This window comes from Hyperolius riggenbachi, chromosome 2 (genome assembly GCF_040937935.1).
Source record: "Hyperolius riggenbachi isolate aHypRig1 chromosome 2, aHypRig1.pri, whole genome shotgun sequence".
NCBI classification, from domain to species: Eukaryota; Metazoa; Chordata; class Amphibia; order Anura; family Hyperoliidae; genus Hyperolius; species Hyperolius riggenbachi.
In genome coordinates, this window is record NC_090647.1 from 300152279 (window position 1) to 300169116 (window position 16838).

The window sequence follows — 16838 nt, forward strand, 5'->3', positions numbered from 1 at the left end:
CCCCAACTGCACCGTGAAGTTGAGAGGCAAGTGGTGTCATCTCTTGCGAAGAGCGTTGGGTCAAGGGTACACCTGACCACGGATGGCTGGTCTGCCAAGCACGGGCAGGGCCGCTACATTACCTACACAGCCCATTGGGTGAACCTGGTGGTGAACGATGGCAAGCAGAAAGCGGCGGACCAAATTGTGACACCTCCACGGCTTGCAGGCAGGCCTCCTGCCACCTCCTCTCCTCCTGCTACATGCTCTTCGCTGTCCTCCTCCTCCTCCTTGGCTGAGTGGCAGTTCTCCTCTCCAGCTACACAGCCCCAGCTCCGCAGGGCCTATGCTGCATGCCAGGTACGACGGTGTCACGCCATCTTAGACATGGCTTGTCTCAAAGCGGAGAGTCACACTGGAGCAGCTCTCCTGGCTGCTCTTAAGAAACAGGTGGATGAGTGGCTGACCCCGCACCACCTGGAGATAGGCAACGTGGTGTGCGACAACGGCAGCAATCTGCTTGCCGCTTTGCATATGGGGAAGCTGACACACATACCCTGCATGGCACATGTCATGAATCTAGTGGTTCAAAGATTTGTGGCAAAGTACCCTGGCTTAGCGGATGTCCTGAAGCAGGCCAGGAAGTTCTGTGGGCATTTGAGGCGCTCTTACACAGCCATGGCACGATTTGCAGAAATTCAGCGTAAAAACAACATGCCGGTGAGACGCCTCATTTGCGATAGCCCCACTCGCTGGAACTCGACCCTGCTCATGTTCTCCCGCCTGCTAGAACAGAAGAAAGCCGTCACCCAGTACCTCTACAACTGGAGTAGAACGAAACAGTCTGGGAAGATGGGGATGTTCTGGCCCGACAACTGGACACTGATGAAAAATGCATGCAGGCTCATGCGGCCGTTTGAGGAGGTGACCAACCTGGTGAGCCGCAGTGAGGGCACCATCAGCGACTTAATTCCCTACGCGTACTTCTTGGAGCGTGCTGTGCGTAGAGTGGCGGATGAAGCTGCGAATGAGCGTGACCAGGAACCGTTACGGCAGGAACAGGCATGGGACCAATTTTCATCAGACCCAGCTGTTTCCTCAACACCTGCGGCAGCACAGAGGGGGGAGGAGGAGGAAGAAGAGAGGTCGTGTGCAGAAGACGAGTCAGACTCAGAGGATGATGAGCAAGGTGTTTCTTTGGGGGAGGAGGAGGAGGAGGGGACAGCGGCAGGAGAACAACCGCAGCAGGCGTCGCAGGGGGCTTGTGCTGCTCAACCTTCCCGTGGTATTGTTCGCGGCTGGGGGGAGGAGGTTGACTTACCTGACGTCACTGAGGAAGAGCAAGAGGAGATGGAGGGTACTGGATCCGACTTTGTGCAGATGTCGTCTTTTATGCTGTCCTGCCTGTTGAGGGACCCCCGTATAAAAAACCTCAAGGGGAATGAGCTGTACTGGGTGGCCACACTACTAGACCCTCGGTACAGGCACAAAGTGGCGGACCTGTTACCAACTCACCGGAAGGTGGAAAGGATGCAGCACATGCAGAACCAGCTGTCAACTATGCTTTACAATGCCTTTAAGGGTGATGTGACAGCACAACGCCAGCAAGGTACCACTGCCACTAATCCTCCTCCCGTGTCCACGCAGTCAAAGACAGGACGCTCCAGCGATCTCATGGTGATGTCGGACATGCGGACGTTCTTTAGTCCAACGCCTCGCCGTAGCCCTTCCGGATCCACCCTCCACCAACGCCTCGACCGGCAGGTAGCCGACTACCTGGCCTTAAGTGTGGATGTAGACACTGCTGTGAACAGCGATGAGGAACCCTTGAACTACTGGGTGCGCAGGCTTGACCTGTGGCCAGAGCTGTCCCAATTTGCCATCCAACTTCTCTCCTGCCCTGCCGCAAGCGTCCTCTCAGAAAGGACCTTCAGCGCAGCTGGAGGCATTGTCACAGAGAAGAGAAGTCGCCTAAGTCACAAAAGTGTTAAGTACCTCACCTTTATCAAAATGAATGAGGCATGGATCCCGGAGGGCTGCTGCCCGCCCCAAGACTAAGTCAGTCCCCGCACACACAGCATCTCTGCCTGCACGCCGTGTGACTGGCTGCCTGGCCTGCCCCAAAAAGACTAAGTCGCTCCCAGTCCCTCCACACAGCATGTCTGCCTGCAGGCCGCTTCACTACCTTCTCCGCCACCACCAACAGGGTCCGGGACTCCAGGCGGATTGCTGAATTTTTTAGGCCGCTGCTAGCAGCGGCCGCTGTAATAATTTTTATGGTGCGTGTACATGACTGCCTAATTTTTCTGGCTGCACTGAGGGCAGCTGCAACAACAAAAGAAAAGGCATGTACATGCGCCCATTCCCCTTCGTGATCATTACCTTGCCGTGGTGAAGGGGCTTGCGTATCACAATGAAGCAATGACCGGCGCCTAGATGAGTGTCTCGGGGGGCACACAAAAGATAATAAGGTCGTTGCTTCATTGTGGTCAGACCAAATTTGATCAGCTGGACAGTCACTGTTCTGTCATTCAGCTACATCAGCCATGCCGACCATATGGGCTGTAAAGCCACCAAAACCTGCACTCTCGCCATGGTGCGCACCAGTCCAGCACGGCCGTCACTAGTACAAACAGCTGTTTGCGGTGCGTTACACGGTGAGTTTGGTGTGTCAGTGTGAAGCAGTACCTTAATTACACTACCTGATTGATGTATACACATGCAAGATGTTTTAAAGCACTTTAGGCCTGTCATTTAGCATTCAATGTGATTTCTGCCCTTAAAACGCTGCTTTGCGTCAAATCCAGATTTTTCCCGGGGACTTTTGGCGTGTATCCCACTCCGCCATGCCCCCCTCCAGGTGTTAGACCCCTTGAAACATCCTTTCCATCACTTTTGTGGCCAGCATAATTTTTTTTTTTTTTCAAAGTTCGCATCCCCATTGAAGTCTATTGCGGTTCGCGAACTTTAACGCGAACCGAACGTTCCGCGAAAGTTCGCGAACCCGGTTCGCGAACCTAAAATCGGAGGTTCGGCCCAACTCTAGACCCCACCAACAGAAAGCTGTGTTGGTGGGCAGAAAAGGGGGGGGGATCACTTGTGTGCTGAGTTGTACAGCCCTGAGTTGTACAGCTGCAGTGGGTTAAATTGTAAAAAATAGCCTGGTCACTAGGGGGGTGTAAGTCTACAGTCCTCAATTGGTTAATATGGGGGGTTCCTCTGGCTACCTTAACTGGGGGGCTACCTAATACTTTAGGGCACCTCTGTGGAAGGGGGGGGGGTGCACTTCGGGCAACCAAACACAAAGGCTGCCTAAAACTGGTGTTTATAGGGGGGATTATGAAACAAGGTACGTTATAATTTGGGGAGGGGGTGACAACCAAAATGTTACTACGCCCTTGCACCCTATTTTATTATATTAAGCTGTGTTGTGTCATTCAAACAAAATACCTGCTCAGGCATGTTGTGTTATCTGTAATTCTTGTCATCTAAACTCACATAAAGTGTTTTTTTCTTCCCCCCTTAGAAATAATTGCCATGGCAACATCCCGATTGTTAAAGATGCCCCGTGTTTGATGTGCTGAACTCTCAGAGGATATATCTTTTAGTTGCCATGTGACTGAAAAGGTATTCAATTCAATGGCCAAGCTCAAATAAAGGAAAAGGTGGTAATCACGCTTTTTATTAGGTTAGTGATACACAAATGCATGTTATTTTGTGAAAAAAAGGTATAAAAACATAAATGTAGCTAAAAAGTTAATTGGCGAAATGATCAGAACAGTTTAGCTGCAAAGCTTGTGTGCATTCATGATAACGCATTGTAAATAAATGAACTAAAGCGGCGTAAATGTCTGGAAATTGCTCAGTCATTTATCTTTATATCTTGTGCCCCCAGAATACAGTGTATGCTTTGTAAACAGATTAATCTTGGGATCATATTAAATGATTATTAAAAAAAATTCTTATTTCAGACGAGACACATTTGTATTTGTTTCTAAGAAACAGACACACACACAAGCAGTCACATAGACATTGCAATTGTTCCCACTCCTAGCTGAAAGCTTGCACAACCTAGTAACAGAGCTGCCTTCTATTCACATTGCAGACAGCTCATGCTTGGCCAGTTCCACTGCAAGGAATGTAGGGGGAGTCCATCAGCAATTCTTTAACCATTTCCTTTGTATCCTTTTATAATACAATTTTGCACAGGAAATCCGTCAAGTATATTACATCCATGCACAAAAGGTTGCTGTATTAGTGAGCAGAATGTGAAGTGCGTGAAAAGTTACAGCTGCACCTGCTGAAGCCTCCCCTCGGGAGACAGTGGTAGGGGATTGACATTTCTTTTGTGAATGCATTATGCTGGATGCAGAGATGGGCACTAGTTAGCCAGTGATATTCATTGTAGAGGAATCAGCAGAGGATTGGGAGAGCTATAGCCTGCATGCATCCTACGCTCCATTCCAGAGGCAGTGTGGTCCTCACTGACATCCCTCATGCTTAGGACTTCTGCATCATCCTAGCCTCTCACCTCTCAGGCAAGATGGTCATTACAAGAGGGGTGTATTTCAGATTTTAGGGGATTCAGAATGATGTAATCAGTGTACTGGCGAAAGATCCTCATTGATTATGCCAATTGTCTCCTATAGAACACCACAGCTGAATAGACAAAGGAGGACCCTCTATTGTAGCATATATGCAGGACATATGCAAACCTGCAGACCCACACCCCCTGTGCTGGACGCTATGAGCACCATCTGCATCATGCAACATTAAGCTTGAGATCTACAAATAAACTGTCATATCTGCATGTTTGACCATCTCATTGGCAGCTGATCATCCTAAAGGTATGTATTCTATATATTAACTTCCTGTCTTACTACATTTATATGTTGGGTCTAAATGAATGGATTGCTTTCATTGTTTTAAAGCAGATCTTTCATGAAAATACTGTTTATCATATCTGCAAATATACCTAAGAATGTATCGATCAAGGTCTATCAATAAACATTAGAAAAAGGCCAACAGCTTGTTTGTTGAAGCTTGTTATCAAAAGGCAAATTAAATAACGGCATAGCCAATCTAGAGACAGAAATTGCACATTTCACACTGGGCCCACTCATGGCTTTACAATCTGTCAGGAGCTGGTTTAGAAACAGTGAGATGCTTTAAAGTGCACCTGTCATGTCACCACTCATGCTAAGCTGAGAGATTGTACTTGTGATTTAGCATTTCTTCTGACTTGACTTGGCTCTTCTTGCCTTTGGCTTACTGTAGTATGTTGGTATAGTAGTCTCTGTCAGTGCCTGCCTACACACACACACACACACACACACACACACACACACACACACACACACACACACCTACACACTCTCTCTCTCTCTCTCTCTCTCTCTCTCTCTCTCTCTCTCTCTCTCTCTCTCTCTCTCTCTCTCTCTCTCTCTCTCTCTCTCTCTCTCTCTCTCTCTCTCTCTCTCTCTCTCTCTCTCTCTCTCTCTCTCTCTCTCTCTCTCTCTCTCTCCTGACTAATGAATGCTGTATGTATGGGTACCTACATGTTTATTCATCAAATAAAAATATTAAATATTTAAGCTTGAACTTACTATTTAATAATTGGGAGGCTCTTTATATGATACTCAAACAAATCAGAACTTAAGTTTTTTTAGGATGTGATGGGCACATACATACAGTAAATTACAACAAAATTGCATCACCAGCATTTAGCCAAAGCCGCACACTGAGGCCTCTTTTCCATGGGCGGCTAAAGTGCTGATGGCCATAAGCACCTTTCGGCTGCAATTACACACAGCCTTTGGTAACATCACGTGTCACGTTTGACCTTTGGTATGCACTATACGCTGAAATTAACACAACAAGTGTTGATTCAGGTAATACCTTTACTGACTAACAGCACATAGTTTTTGGGAGGATTTTGTGTGTGATGCAAAAGCTACATTTTAACTGATGTATTGGGAATGAGCCCTGAGGCAACAGGGACTTCCATTGTATTCTAAGCTAGGGATCAGGAGTGTGACTACAAAGCATGGGGCCCTTCTGTGAACATTTCATGGGGCCTTCCCACCCACATAAATCTCTCCCTTAGTAAGAAGCGCCGCCAGTTCAGAAATCTTTCATCTTCACCCATGCCCTAATACATATGGCTAGTATTAACAAAAATCACCCCAACCTCTCCACTTAGTGTATATCTCCATTATACATTATAAATCCCCTGCGGACAACGTGGACTTGATTGACAGCGGCGCTTGCGCAGGCACACTAGAGGACGTCCTTGCGAGGTCGGCCTCTGCACTGGCGGGGACCCCGGGCTGGCGGGTGTGAGCGGAGATGCTGAGAGGGACATGTCAGCTGCAAGGGGCTGGAGAAAGCCCCAGGTAAGTATATCATGGGGCAGCATATTTTGGCTGACAATTACTTTAAGGGGGCATGACTCTGCCTCTCCCCCTATCTGAACACCAGAATGATGCAGCGGAGCACAAACATCTACTCCAGTGCCGCACAAACACCTACTTCAGTGCCGGTTCCTCTTCTCCTCTTCACTGCAGCCAGTCAGCATGCAGCACCATCCCCCTGTAGGCTCTTGATGTATGTCACATGACATTGGGAGCCTACAGTGGTACGTTGCATACTCACTGTCTGCAGTTAAAGGAAGGATAGTACCTGGTATTTTTGCTCTCCTGTGCCACTTTTGTATTCAAATCGTAGGAGAGAGAAAAACAGGCCCCCTTAGCTCTCTTCAATAGGGACTTAATCGCTAGAGTACAGATTAAAGGCAGGGGCGTAACAATAGCCTCTGCAAGGGATGCAAGTGCAGGTGGGCCGTGGTGGCAAAGCGTGGTGGAGGGCCTGCCCAAGGCAGTTTTTAGCAGGAGGGGGGGTGCAGCACAGGAGTAGTGTTGGGCGAATACCTGGATGTTCGGGTTCGCGAACGTTCGCCGAACATGGCCGCGATGTTCGGGTGTTCGCGCCGAACTCCGAACATAATGGAAGTCAATGGGGACCCGAACTTTCGTGCTTTGTAAAGCCTCCTTACATGCTACATACCCCAAATTTACAGGGTATGTGCACCTTGGTAGTGGGTACAAGAGGAAAAAATTTTTTAGCAAAAAGAGCTTATAGTTTTTGAGAAAATCGATTTAAAAGTTTCAAAGAGAAAACTGTCTTTTAAATGCGGGAAATGTCTGTTTTCTTTGCACAGGTAGCATGCATTTTGCCGCCATGCAGTCATAAATGTAATAAAGATAAGAGGTTCCATAAACAGGGACCGGCAACGCTAACCCAGCAGCAGCACACGTGATGGAACAGGAGGAGGCGCAGGAGGAGAAGGCCACGCTTTGAGACACAACAACCCAGGCCTTGCATGAAGACAAGAAGCGTGCGGATAGCATGCTTTTTGCCGCCATGCAGTCATAAATGTAATAAAGATAAGAGGTTCAATAAACAGGGACCGGAAACGCTAACCCAGCAGCAGCACACGTGATGGAACAGGAGGAGGCGCAGGAGGAGAAGGCCACGATTTGAGACACAACAACCCAGGCCTTGCATGAGGACAAGACGCGATGCGGATAGCATGCATTTTGCCGCCATGCAGTCATAAATGTAATAAAGATAAGAGGTTCCATAAACAGGGACCGGCAACGCTAACCCAGCAGCAGCACACATGATGGAACAGGAGGAGGCGCAGGAGGAGAAGGCCACGCTTTGAGACACAACAACCCAGGCCTTGCATGAGGACAAGAAGCGTGCGGATAGCATGCTTTTTGCCGCCATGCAGTCATAAATGTAATAAAGATAAGAGGTTCAATAAACAGGGACCGGAAACGCTAACCCAGCAGCAGCACACGTGATGGAACAGGAGGAGGCGCAGGAGGAGAAGGCCACGATTTGAGACACAACAACCCAGGCCTTGCATGAGGACAAGACGCGATGCGGATAGCATGCATTTTGCCGCCATGCAGTCATAAATGTAATAAAGATAAGAGGTTCCATAAACAGGGACCGGCAACGCTAACCCAGCAGCAGCACACATGATGGAACAGGAGGAGGCGCAGGAGGAGAAGGCCATGCTTTGAGACACAACAACCCAGGCCTTGCATGAGGACAAGACGCGTGCGGATAGCATGCTTTTTGCCGCCATGCAGTCATAAATGTAATAAAGATAAGAGGTTCAATAAACAGGGACCGGCAACGCTAACCCAGCAGCAGCACACGTGATGGAACAGGAGGAGGCGCAGGAGGAGAAGGCCACGCTTTCAGACACAACAACCCAGGCCTTGCATGAGGACAAGACGCGTGCGGATAGCATGCTTTTTGCCGCCATGCAGTCATAAATGTAATAAAGATAAGAGGTTCAATAAACAGGGACCGGAAACGCTAACCCATCACAGATGGTCATTGTTCATGTTACTTGGTTCGGGTCCAGTAGTGTTGCATAGTCGTTTCCAATCCAGGATTGATTCATTTTAATTTGAGTCAGACGGTCTGCATTTTCTGTGGAGAGGCGGATACGCCGATCTGTGACGATGCCTCCGGCAGCACTGAAACAGCGTTCCGACATAACGCTGGCTGCCGGGCAAGCCAGCACCTCTATTGCGTACATTGCCAGTTCGTGCCAGGTGTCTAGCTTCGATACCCAATAGTTGAAGGGTGCAGATGGATTGTTCAACACAGCTACGCCATCTGACATGTAGTCCTTGACCATCTTCTCCAGGCGATCGGTGTTGGAGGTGGATCTGCACGCTTGCTGTTCTGTGGGCTGCTGCATGGGTGTCAGAACATTTTCCCACTCCAAGCACACTGCCGATACCATTCCCTTTTGGGCACTAGCTGCGGCTTGTGTTGTTTGCTGCCCTCCTGGTCGTCCTGTGTTTGCGGAAGTCAGTCTGTCGGCGTACAACTGGCTAGAGGAGGGGGAGGATGTCAATCTCCTCTCTAAAGTCTCCACAAGGGCCTGCTGGTATTCTTCCATTTTGACCTGTCTGACTCTTTCTTCAAGCAGTTTTGGAACATTGTGTTTGTACCGTGGATCCAGAAGGGTATAAACCCAGTAATTGGTGTTGTCCAGAATGCGCACAATGCGTGGGTCGCGTTCAATGCAGTCTAGCATGAATTGAGCCATGTGTGCCAGAGTCCTGCCAGAATCCTCATCATCCTCTTGTGAGCGTTGTGATAGTTGTTGTGATGCATCATAGTCGTCACCTTCTTCCTGGTCTGCTTCTGCTGACCATTCGCGCTGAATTGTGGAAGTCCAACGTGCACCGCTCTGGCCCTCGTCAGTGGTGGCATGAAATTCCTGCTCCAACTCCAGCTGTTCCTCCTCCTCTTCTTCGTCATTGCTGCTGGGGCCAGCGTTTCCTGAGGCGGATGGCCTGATGTTGGTACCATCACGCTAATCGTTTTCTCCTTCAGATTCCCCCAGTTCCATCATGACAGCTGTTTCCTTGATTTTCAACATTAACTTCTTCAGTAAACACAGCAGTGGTATGGTAATGCTGACTGAAGAGTTGTCACTGCTCACAAGCAACGTGGATTGCTCAAAATTTTGGAGGACTTGGCAGAGGTCCAACATGTTGGCCCAATCGGATCCACAGAAGCTTGGCAGCTGTCCGGATGCGCCTCGGTACTGCGCCGTCATGTACTGGACCACTGCACTCTTCTGCTCGCAAAAGCGGGCTAGCATGTGCAGCGTAGAATTCCAGCGTGTAGGGACATCACACAGCAAGCGATGGTGGGGGAGATTGAAGCGCTCCTGCATCTTGGCGAGTGCCCCCGAAGCAGTACTGGAATTTCTGCAATGTTTGGCCACTCGTCGCACCTTCAACAGAAGATCGGCCACGCCTGGGTATGTCCTCAGGAACCGCTGAACTACTAGGTTCATCACGTGCGCCAGGCAAGGGATGTGTGTCAGCTTAGCCAACCTTAAAGCGCGAATGAGATTACTCCCATTATCACACACAACCATGCCCGGTTTCAGGTCCAGCGGGGCCAGCCACAAATCCGTCTGTTCCTTTATTCCCCTCCAAATTTCCTCCCCTGTGTGCTGCTTATCCCCAAGGCAGATCAGCTTCAGCAACGCTTGCTGACGCATGCCAACAGCTGTGCTGCACTGCTTCCACGATCCTACTGCTGCTGGGTTAGCGTTTCCGCATGAGGTACAGCTTTGAGATGCGTTGGAGGAGAAGGAGTCAGAGAGGTAGGTGCTGCTGTTGTTATCCAGTGGGAGGGACGGCGGTGCAGCTGTTTGCGGCGTGGGCAACACCCGCGCCGTAGCAGGTGAGGAATCGCTGCCAGGCTCCACAAGGTTCACTCAGTGCGCGGTAAGGGAGATGTATCGACCCTGGCCGAACGCACTCGTCCAGGTGTCAGTGGTGAGGTGAACCTTGCAGGCAACAGCATTCTTCAAGCTTCGGGTTATTTTGCTGACCACGTGCTCATGCAACTCAGGCACTGCAGAGCGCGCAAAGTGGTAGCGGCTGGGAACCACGTAACGTGGGATGGCCACTGACATCATGCCCTTGAAGCTGTTTGTCTCCACCACTCGATATGGCAGCATTTCGCAGGCCAGAAGCTTGGCTATGCTGGCTGTTAGTGCCACGGCCCGGGGGTCATTTGCTGGCAATTTCCTCTTGCGCTCAAGCATCTCCGAGACAGACAACTGAACCGTAGGGCTGCACACTGAACGGCTGTTGGTTGTTGTGTTTGATGACTGGGAGACCTCAAGAGCACTATTCCGGAAAGTGACAGTGTCAGCGTCGTCTGATGTTTGTGAATGTTGTTGTGAACCACGCAATGGCAGGGCTACTGCTGCTGCTGAGGAGGGTCTGGTGGTGAGTCTGGTGACCCCAAGGGAGGCAGTGTTGCTGTTGGTACCCTGTCCTGGCGGCCACAGAGTGGGATGTTTGGATACCATGTGGCGGGTCATGCTGGTGGTGGAGAGGTTGTTAATATGTTTCCCCCTGCTCAGGCGGGTCTTGCACACCTTGCAAATCACCATGGTACCATCCTCACTGCAGTCTTCAAAGAAAGGCCAGACTTTGGAGCACCTGCCTTGCTGGCGATTTCTGTTTGCGCCTCTTTTTTGTCTCACTTGAACTTCCACGCTTGTGGTGCCTGAAATTTCGCGCCGCCTACCTTGTGGCACAAGTCGAACTCGTGCAGCAGTGGGTTCTTCAACAGACTCATCTGTGCTGCTGCTACGACGGCGATGTTCTCCTTCACATACAAAATCTGGGTCTCTGTCAACATTGTCCATTCCCTCCTCCTCCTCTTCCATCTCCTCAAACTCGTCATATGTGATTGTGGGCCGCCGCCGTGGAGTAGAGCTCCCCACAACAACCTCTGCGCAGCACACTCCAACGTCGTCTTCAAGATCTTCTCGGCCGACCTCCTGCAATTGAAACCCCTCCTGCCCAACTTGCTCTGGGATTTGGGTTTCCTCCTCGGACTCGCCTTGCATTTCAGTGCGCGGTGCATTTCCCACAGTCAATGGTTGTGAATCCGGGCACAAAATTTCTGGCAGTTCCATTGACCTTTGAAAGGTGGAAGTTTGTTGGGCTGGGAATAGCTCCTGCGAATACCCCATTGTGTCCTGAGGAAATTCTTCAGACTGGTTATTTGGTAGTTGTGTGCGTGGTGTCGCTGCCGGTTGTGTCTGCTTTGTGCCCACTGACTCCTTGTAACTGGCTGAGGACTCGGACCTCGTGCGTGATGTGCTGGTGCTGCTTAACCCACTGCTGGATGCTTGAGAGGTCATCCAATTAATTATCTGGTATCTGGTCCTGTTCTTTTGGATTTGCGAGGGTTGACTTCCTGGACAACATGGGCGGTATTGAGTGGGTTTTCTTCGGTGCTCCACTGTGGCCTGTACGTGAACCGTCAGGGGGAACACCTCTTCCCTTGCCCCTCCCTCTTTCACAGGATTTCTTCTTCATTTCACTTATCCGTAAAAGTACACGCTGACTGGCAGCAGTACAGTGGCAGTACAGAAATGCTATACAGTGGCGGGTGAGCGGTGTACTACTATTCCCAGCAGCGACACAGAGCACAATGCTATACAGTGGTGGGTGAGCGGTGTACTACTATTCCCAGCAGCGACACAGAGCACAATGCTATACAGTGGTGGGTGAGCGGTGTACTATTATTCCCAGCAGAGACACAGAGTGGCAGTAAACACAATGCTATATAGTGTGGGTGAGTGGTGTACTATTATTCCCAGCAGCTACACAGAGCACAATTCTATACAGGGTGAGCGGTGTACTACTGTTCCCAGCAGACACACAGAGTGGCAGTAAACACAATGCTATATAGTGTGGCTGAGCGGTGTACTACTATTCCCAGCAGCGACACAGAGCACAATGCTATACAGGGTGAGCGGTGTACTACTGTTCCCAGCAGACACACAGAGTGGCAGTAAACACAATGCTATATAGTGTGGCTGAGTGGTGTACTACTATTCCCAGCAGCGACACAGAGCACAATGCTATACAGGGTGAGCGGTGTACTACTATTCCCAGCAGCGACACAGAGTGGCAGTAAACACAATGCTATATAGTGTGGGTGAGCGGTGTACTACTATTCCCAGCAGCAACACAGAGCACAATGCTATACAGGGTGAGCGGTGTACTACTGTTCCCAGCAGACACACAGAGTGGCAGTAAACACAATGCTATATAGTGTGGGTGAGCGGTGTACTACTATTCCCAGCAGCGACACAGAGCACAATGCTATACAGGGTGAGCTGTGTACTACTGTTCCCAGCAGAGACACAGAGTGGCAGTAAACACAATGCTATATAGTGTGGGTGAGCGGTGTACTACTATTCCCAGCAGCGACACAGAGCACAGTGCTATACAGGGTGAGCGGTGTACTACTGTTCCCAGCAGAGACACAGAGTGGCAGTAAACACAATGCTATATAGTGTGGGTGAGCGGTGTACTACTATTCCCAGCAGCGACACAGAGCACAATGCTATACAGGGTGAGCGGTGTACTACTGTTCCCAGCAGACACACAGAGTGGCAGTAAACACAATGCTATATAGTGTGGCTGAGCGGTGTACTACTATTCCCAGCAGCGACACAGAGCACAATGCTATACAGGGTGAGCGGTGTACTACTGTTCCCAGCAGAGACACAGAGTGGCAGTAAACACAATGCTATATAGTGTGGCTGAGCGGTGTACTACTGTTCCCAGCAGCGACACAGAGCACAATGCTATACAGGGTGAGCGGTGTACTACTGTTCCCAGCAGACACACAGAGTGGCAGTAAACACAATGCTATATAGTGTGGGTGAGCGGTGTACTACTATTCCCAGCAGCGACACAGAGCACAATGCTATACAGGGTGAGCGGTGTACTACTGTTCCCAGCAGACACACAGAGTGGCAGTAAACACAATGCTATATAGTGTGGCTGAGCGGTGTACTACTATTCCCAGCAGCGACACAATGACCGGGGGACCCTGGCTAGCCTGGCTGGAGAGAGAACTACCCTGCCTGCCTACCCAAAGCTAAACCCACAGACAAATGGCGGAGAAATGACATGGATCGGGTATTTATTTACCCGAACCACGTGACCCGTTCGGCCAATCAGAGCGCGTTCGGGTCCGAACCACGTGACCCGTTCGGCCAATCACAGCGCTAGCCGAAGATTCGGGTAACGTTCGGCCATGCGCTCTTAGTTCGGCCATACGGCCGAACAGTTTGGCCGAACACCATCAGGTGTTCGGCCGAACTCGAACATCACCCAAACAGGGTGATGTTCTGCAGAACCCGAACAGTGGCGAACACTGTTCGCCCAACACTACGCAGGAGGGGGGCAGTGGTTAGAAAGTGGCGGGGAGAGGAAACCCCCCCCCCCCCCCCTTTTGCACAACAAACTTTTGCACAACAAACTCATCTGAATGCAGGGAACCATTAAAAAAGAGGTGAATAGTTTAAGATTTGTCTCTGAGGGAGCATTAAAATTCAAAGAACTGTTCTCATCCACCGGAGACGATAACAACTATTCTGCTTGTAGCTTTTATGCATAGAATACAACTATGGGATTCTAGAAGAGTCCTATTTAGGATCATGTTTTGCATAATTATAGGAAAGTTTTAAGCCTGCTTTCACGAAGTGCAAATAGGAGGGCAATGCTTGAGGCTTTTGTCCCTACTTTTCACACAGGTTGCTTTAGCCATTTGTTTGGTACTACAAAGGTCCTTAGTTTTGATGTTATTTTTTTTTACATTTACATACTTCCCCTTTCCTTTACTTGTTCTTCCTGAATTTGGATGATGGGGACTCTTGGAAATCACAATTAATATATCTCTTCTCACTCTCTTTCCCTTGTCTTACTTTCTACGTTTTGAAGGTGAGCGTTGGTTGGTAGTACGCTCACACAACATATTTATACACAAAGTGGAAAACCTAATGTTAAGGGTTTTGTTACTAATAGAATAAGTAACGTTTTCTCCTCTGTATATTGGCTTGTATGAAGCTATAGTGATACCTTCACTTTTCTGATGTTTGAATTGCGATCACCATGCTTGATTATTTATACTCTCATTATTATGTATGCTCTTCTCGCTTTCTCTCCTATACATGTTGTTAACAATTGAGGCTATTCATCTGCTTCAATTTGCATTGTCATCATCATTCCAATTGTGTTTAAATTTTTTCAATAAAGCTTTTTGTAAAAGAAGAAAGAACCTTTACTGAGAATGCATGGCAGCATGACAGCTGTTTTACTATGGTAGTGGCATTACACTGGGGGATCCTCAATGGCAAGAACTGATATTGTATGAAGCAGAGTCTTGATAGCTGTGTAATCATTAAAGGGGCACTATGATAAAAATGGTAAAATGTAAAATTTATAAGTATACATAGATATAAGATGCACACTTGTTCCAGAGTAAATTGCACTGTGAATGACTTTATTTCTATGTAGCTGTCACTTAAGTCACTGTTTTAATCTTATGGTTTTCACCTTTTGCTAGCAGACTTTGGACCAGTCCTTCTCCTTATGGGGAACCCAAAGGTTTCCTTTATTCTTTTAAAAGCATTCCTTGGCAGAGAACTCTACCACGCTGTCTGATGGCTGACCTATTTGATCACACAAAATAAAATCTAATTTAACCACTTAAGTACCAGCGGTCTCTGCCCCCTTAAGTACCAGAGACCGCTGGTACCAGAAACGGTGGAATAGTGGCGAATACCCGCACATACCTGCCGCAATCGCCATCACTGCCGCACGTTGGGAACCTGGGCCACCCACTCTGCTGTCTCTATGACACCAGAGTTCCTGTGAGCCGGTCAGGAGACACTTTTATTGGCTCCTGACCCTGCCTATCAATGTAAGCCAATGGGGGCAGCTTACAATGATAGATAGGGTCAGGAGCCTATTTCATTGGCTCACAAGGCTCTGCCGTCATAGAGAAGGCAGAGCGAGTGAGTTGCGGCGGGGAGACATTGACGAGAGTGTCGGGAGCGACGAAAATGGCGAGAACGCGCGGCTTTGGTGGATTGAAATCTACTCCCTGGCAGCCAGGTAGCCATCAAAACAGGGCGTAGATTTCAATCACTAAGGTCCTTAAAAGGCACCTTAACTGAGAGGGATATGGATGTTTCCTTCTAAACAATACCAGTTGCTTGGCAGTCCTGCTGATCTTTGGATGCAGTAGTGGCTGAGTCACACACCAGAAACAAGCATGCAGCTAATCCAGTCTGACTTCAGTCAGCGCACCTGATCTGCATGCTTGTTGAGGGGCTGTGGCTGAAAGTATTAGAGATACAGGATTAGCAGGAGAGTCAGGCAACTGGTATTATCTTAAACAACAAAATACATATCCTTCTCGGTTTAGGTTCCCTTTAACCCCCTTGGCGGTATGAAACATTCCGCAAGGGGGAAGCGCAACAGTTTTTGTAAAAAATTTTTTTTGTTTAAATCATGTAGCAAACCCAGGGCTCGCTACATGATAGCCGCTGCTCAGCGGCATCCCCCCGCCCTCTTCGATCGCCTTCGGCGATCTCCGATCAGGAAATCCCGTTCAAAGAACGGGATTTCCTGGAGGGCTTCCCCCGTCGCCATGGCGACGGGGCGGGATGACGTATGTCGGGACGTCATTGGGAGTCCCGATCCACCCCTCGGCGCTGCCTGGCACTGATTGGCCAGGCAGCGCACGGGGTCTGGGGGGGCGCACACCGCACCGGATAGCGGCGATCGGGTGCGGGGCGGCGGTGATCGGGGTGCTAGCTGCGTCCAGCAAAAAAAAATTATGTAAATCGGCCCAGCAGGGCCTGAGCGGCACCCTCCGGCGGCTTACCCCGTGTCACACACGGGGTTACCGCTAAGGAGGTTAAGTAGTTAAAAAAAAAACCCTGAAAATTTCCCATTTGGAGATGGACTATTCTAAGATATCTTGGTAAGAGGTCAGAACTATCAGATTAACCACTGAGAGTGACAGCTACCTAGAAAGAAAGTCATTTACAGTGCATTTTACTCTGGGACAATTGTACATGTTATACATATGTGTACACATGTATTTTGCATTTTCCAGTTTTTCATCTTAGTGCCCGTTGAAGGATGCATGTAATGTGAATGATATGGAGGCTGCTACTCCATTTAAAATGTGGTAGTTGCTCTGTTAATGTTGCTTCAGTCATTTTGGAGTCACACCTGCTACAAGCATTTTAGCAGTGTAGTCAGGCTTGAGTTACATTATCTGACTTGCACATTCACTCTGGGTCATTGGCTCAAAGAAAATAAGAATCCGCATAAAAACACTGCCAGTGTTTTACATTATTAAAGCATGGCAGCCTCCATATAAATCTCTCTTTAGGTTTTCTTAAAAAACAAACA

The 16838-nt window shown here is 49.0% G+C and overlaps 1 protein-coding gene across 5 annotated transcripts in view; it reads left to right on the forward strand.

Moving 5' to 3' along the window:
* MANEAL (mannosidase endo-alpha like) overlaps positions 1-16838 on the forward strand; it is a 50228-nt gene that overhangs the window by 12485 nt on the left and 20905 nt on the right. For 2 of the 5 annotated variants that reach the window (XM_068269018.1, XM_068269017.1), the window contains exons 2-3: positions 3506-3667; positions 4629-4826. The gene's annotated coding sequence lies outside the window, so the exon portion shown is untranslated. Of the gene's footprint in view, positions 1-3425; positions 3668-4317; positions 4518-4628; positions 4827-16838 lie in introns of those variants that run through there. The other 3 variants (XM_068269021.1, XM_068269019.1, XM_068269020.1) reach the window with 3 other exon arrangements.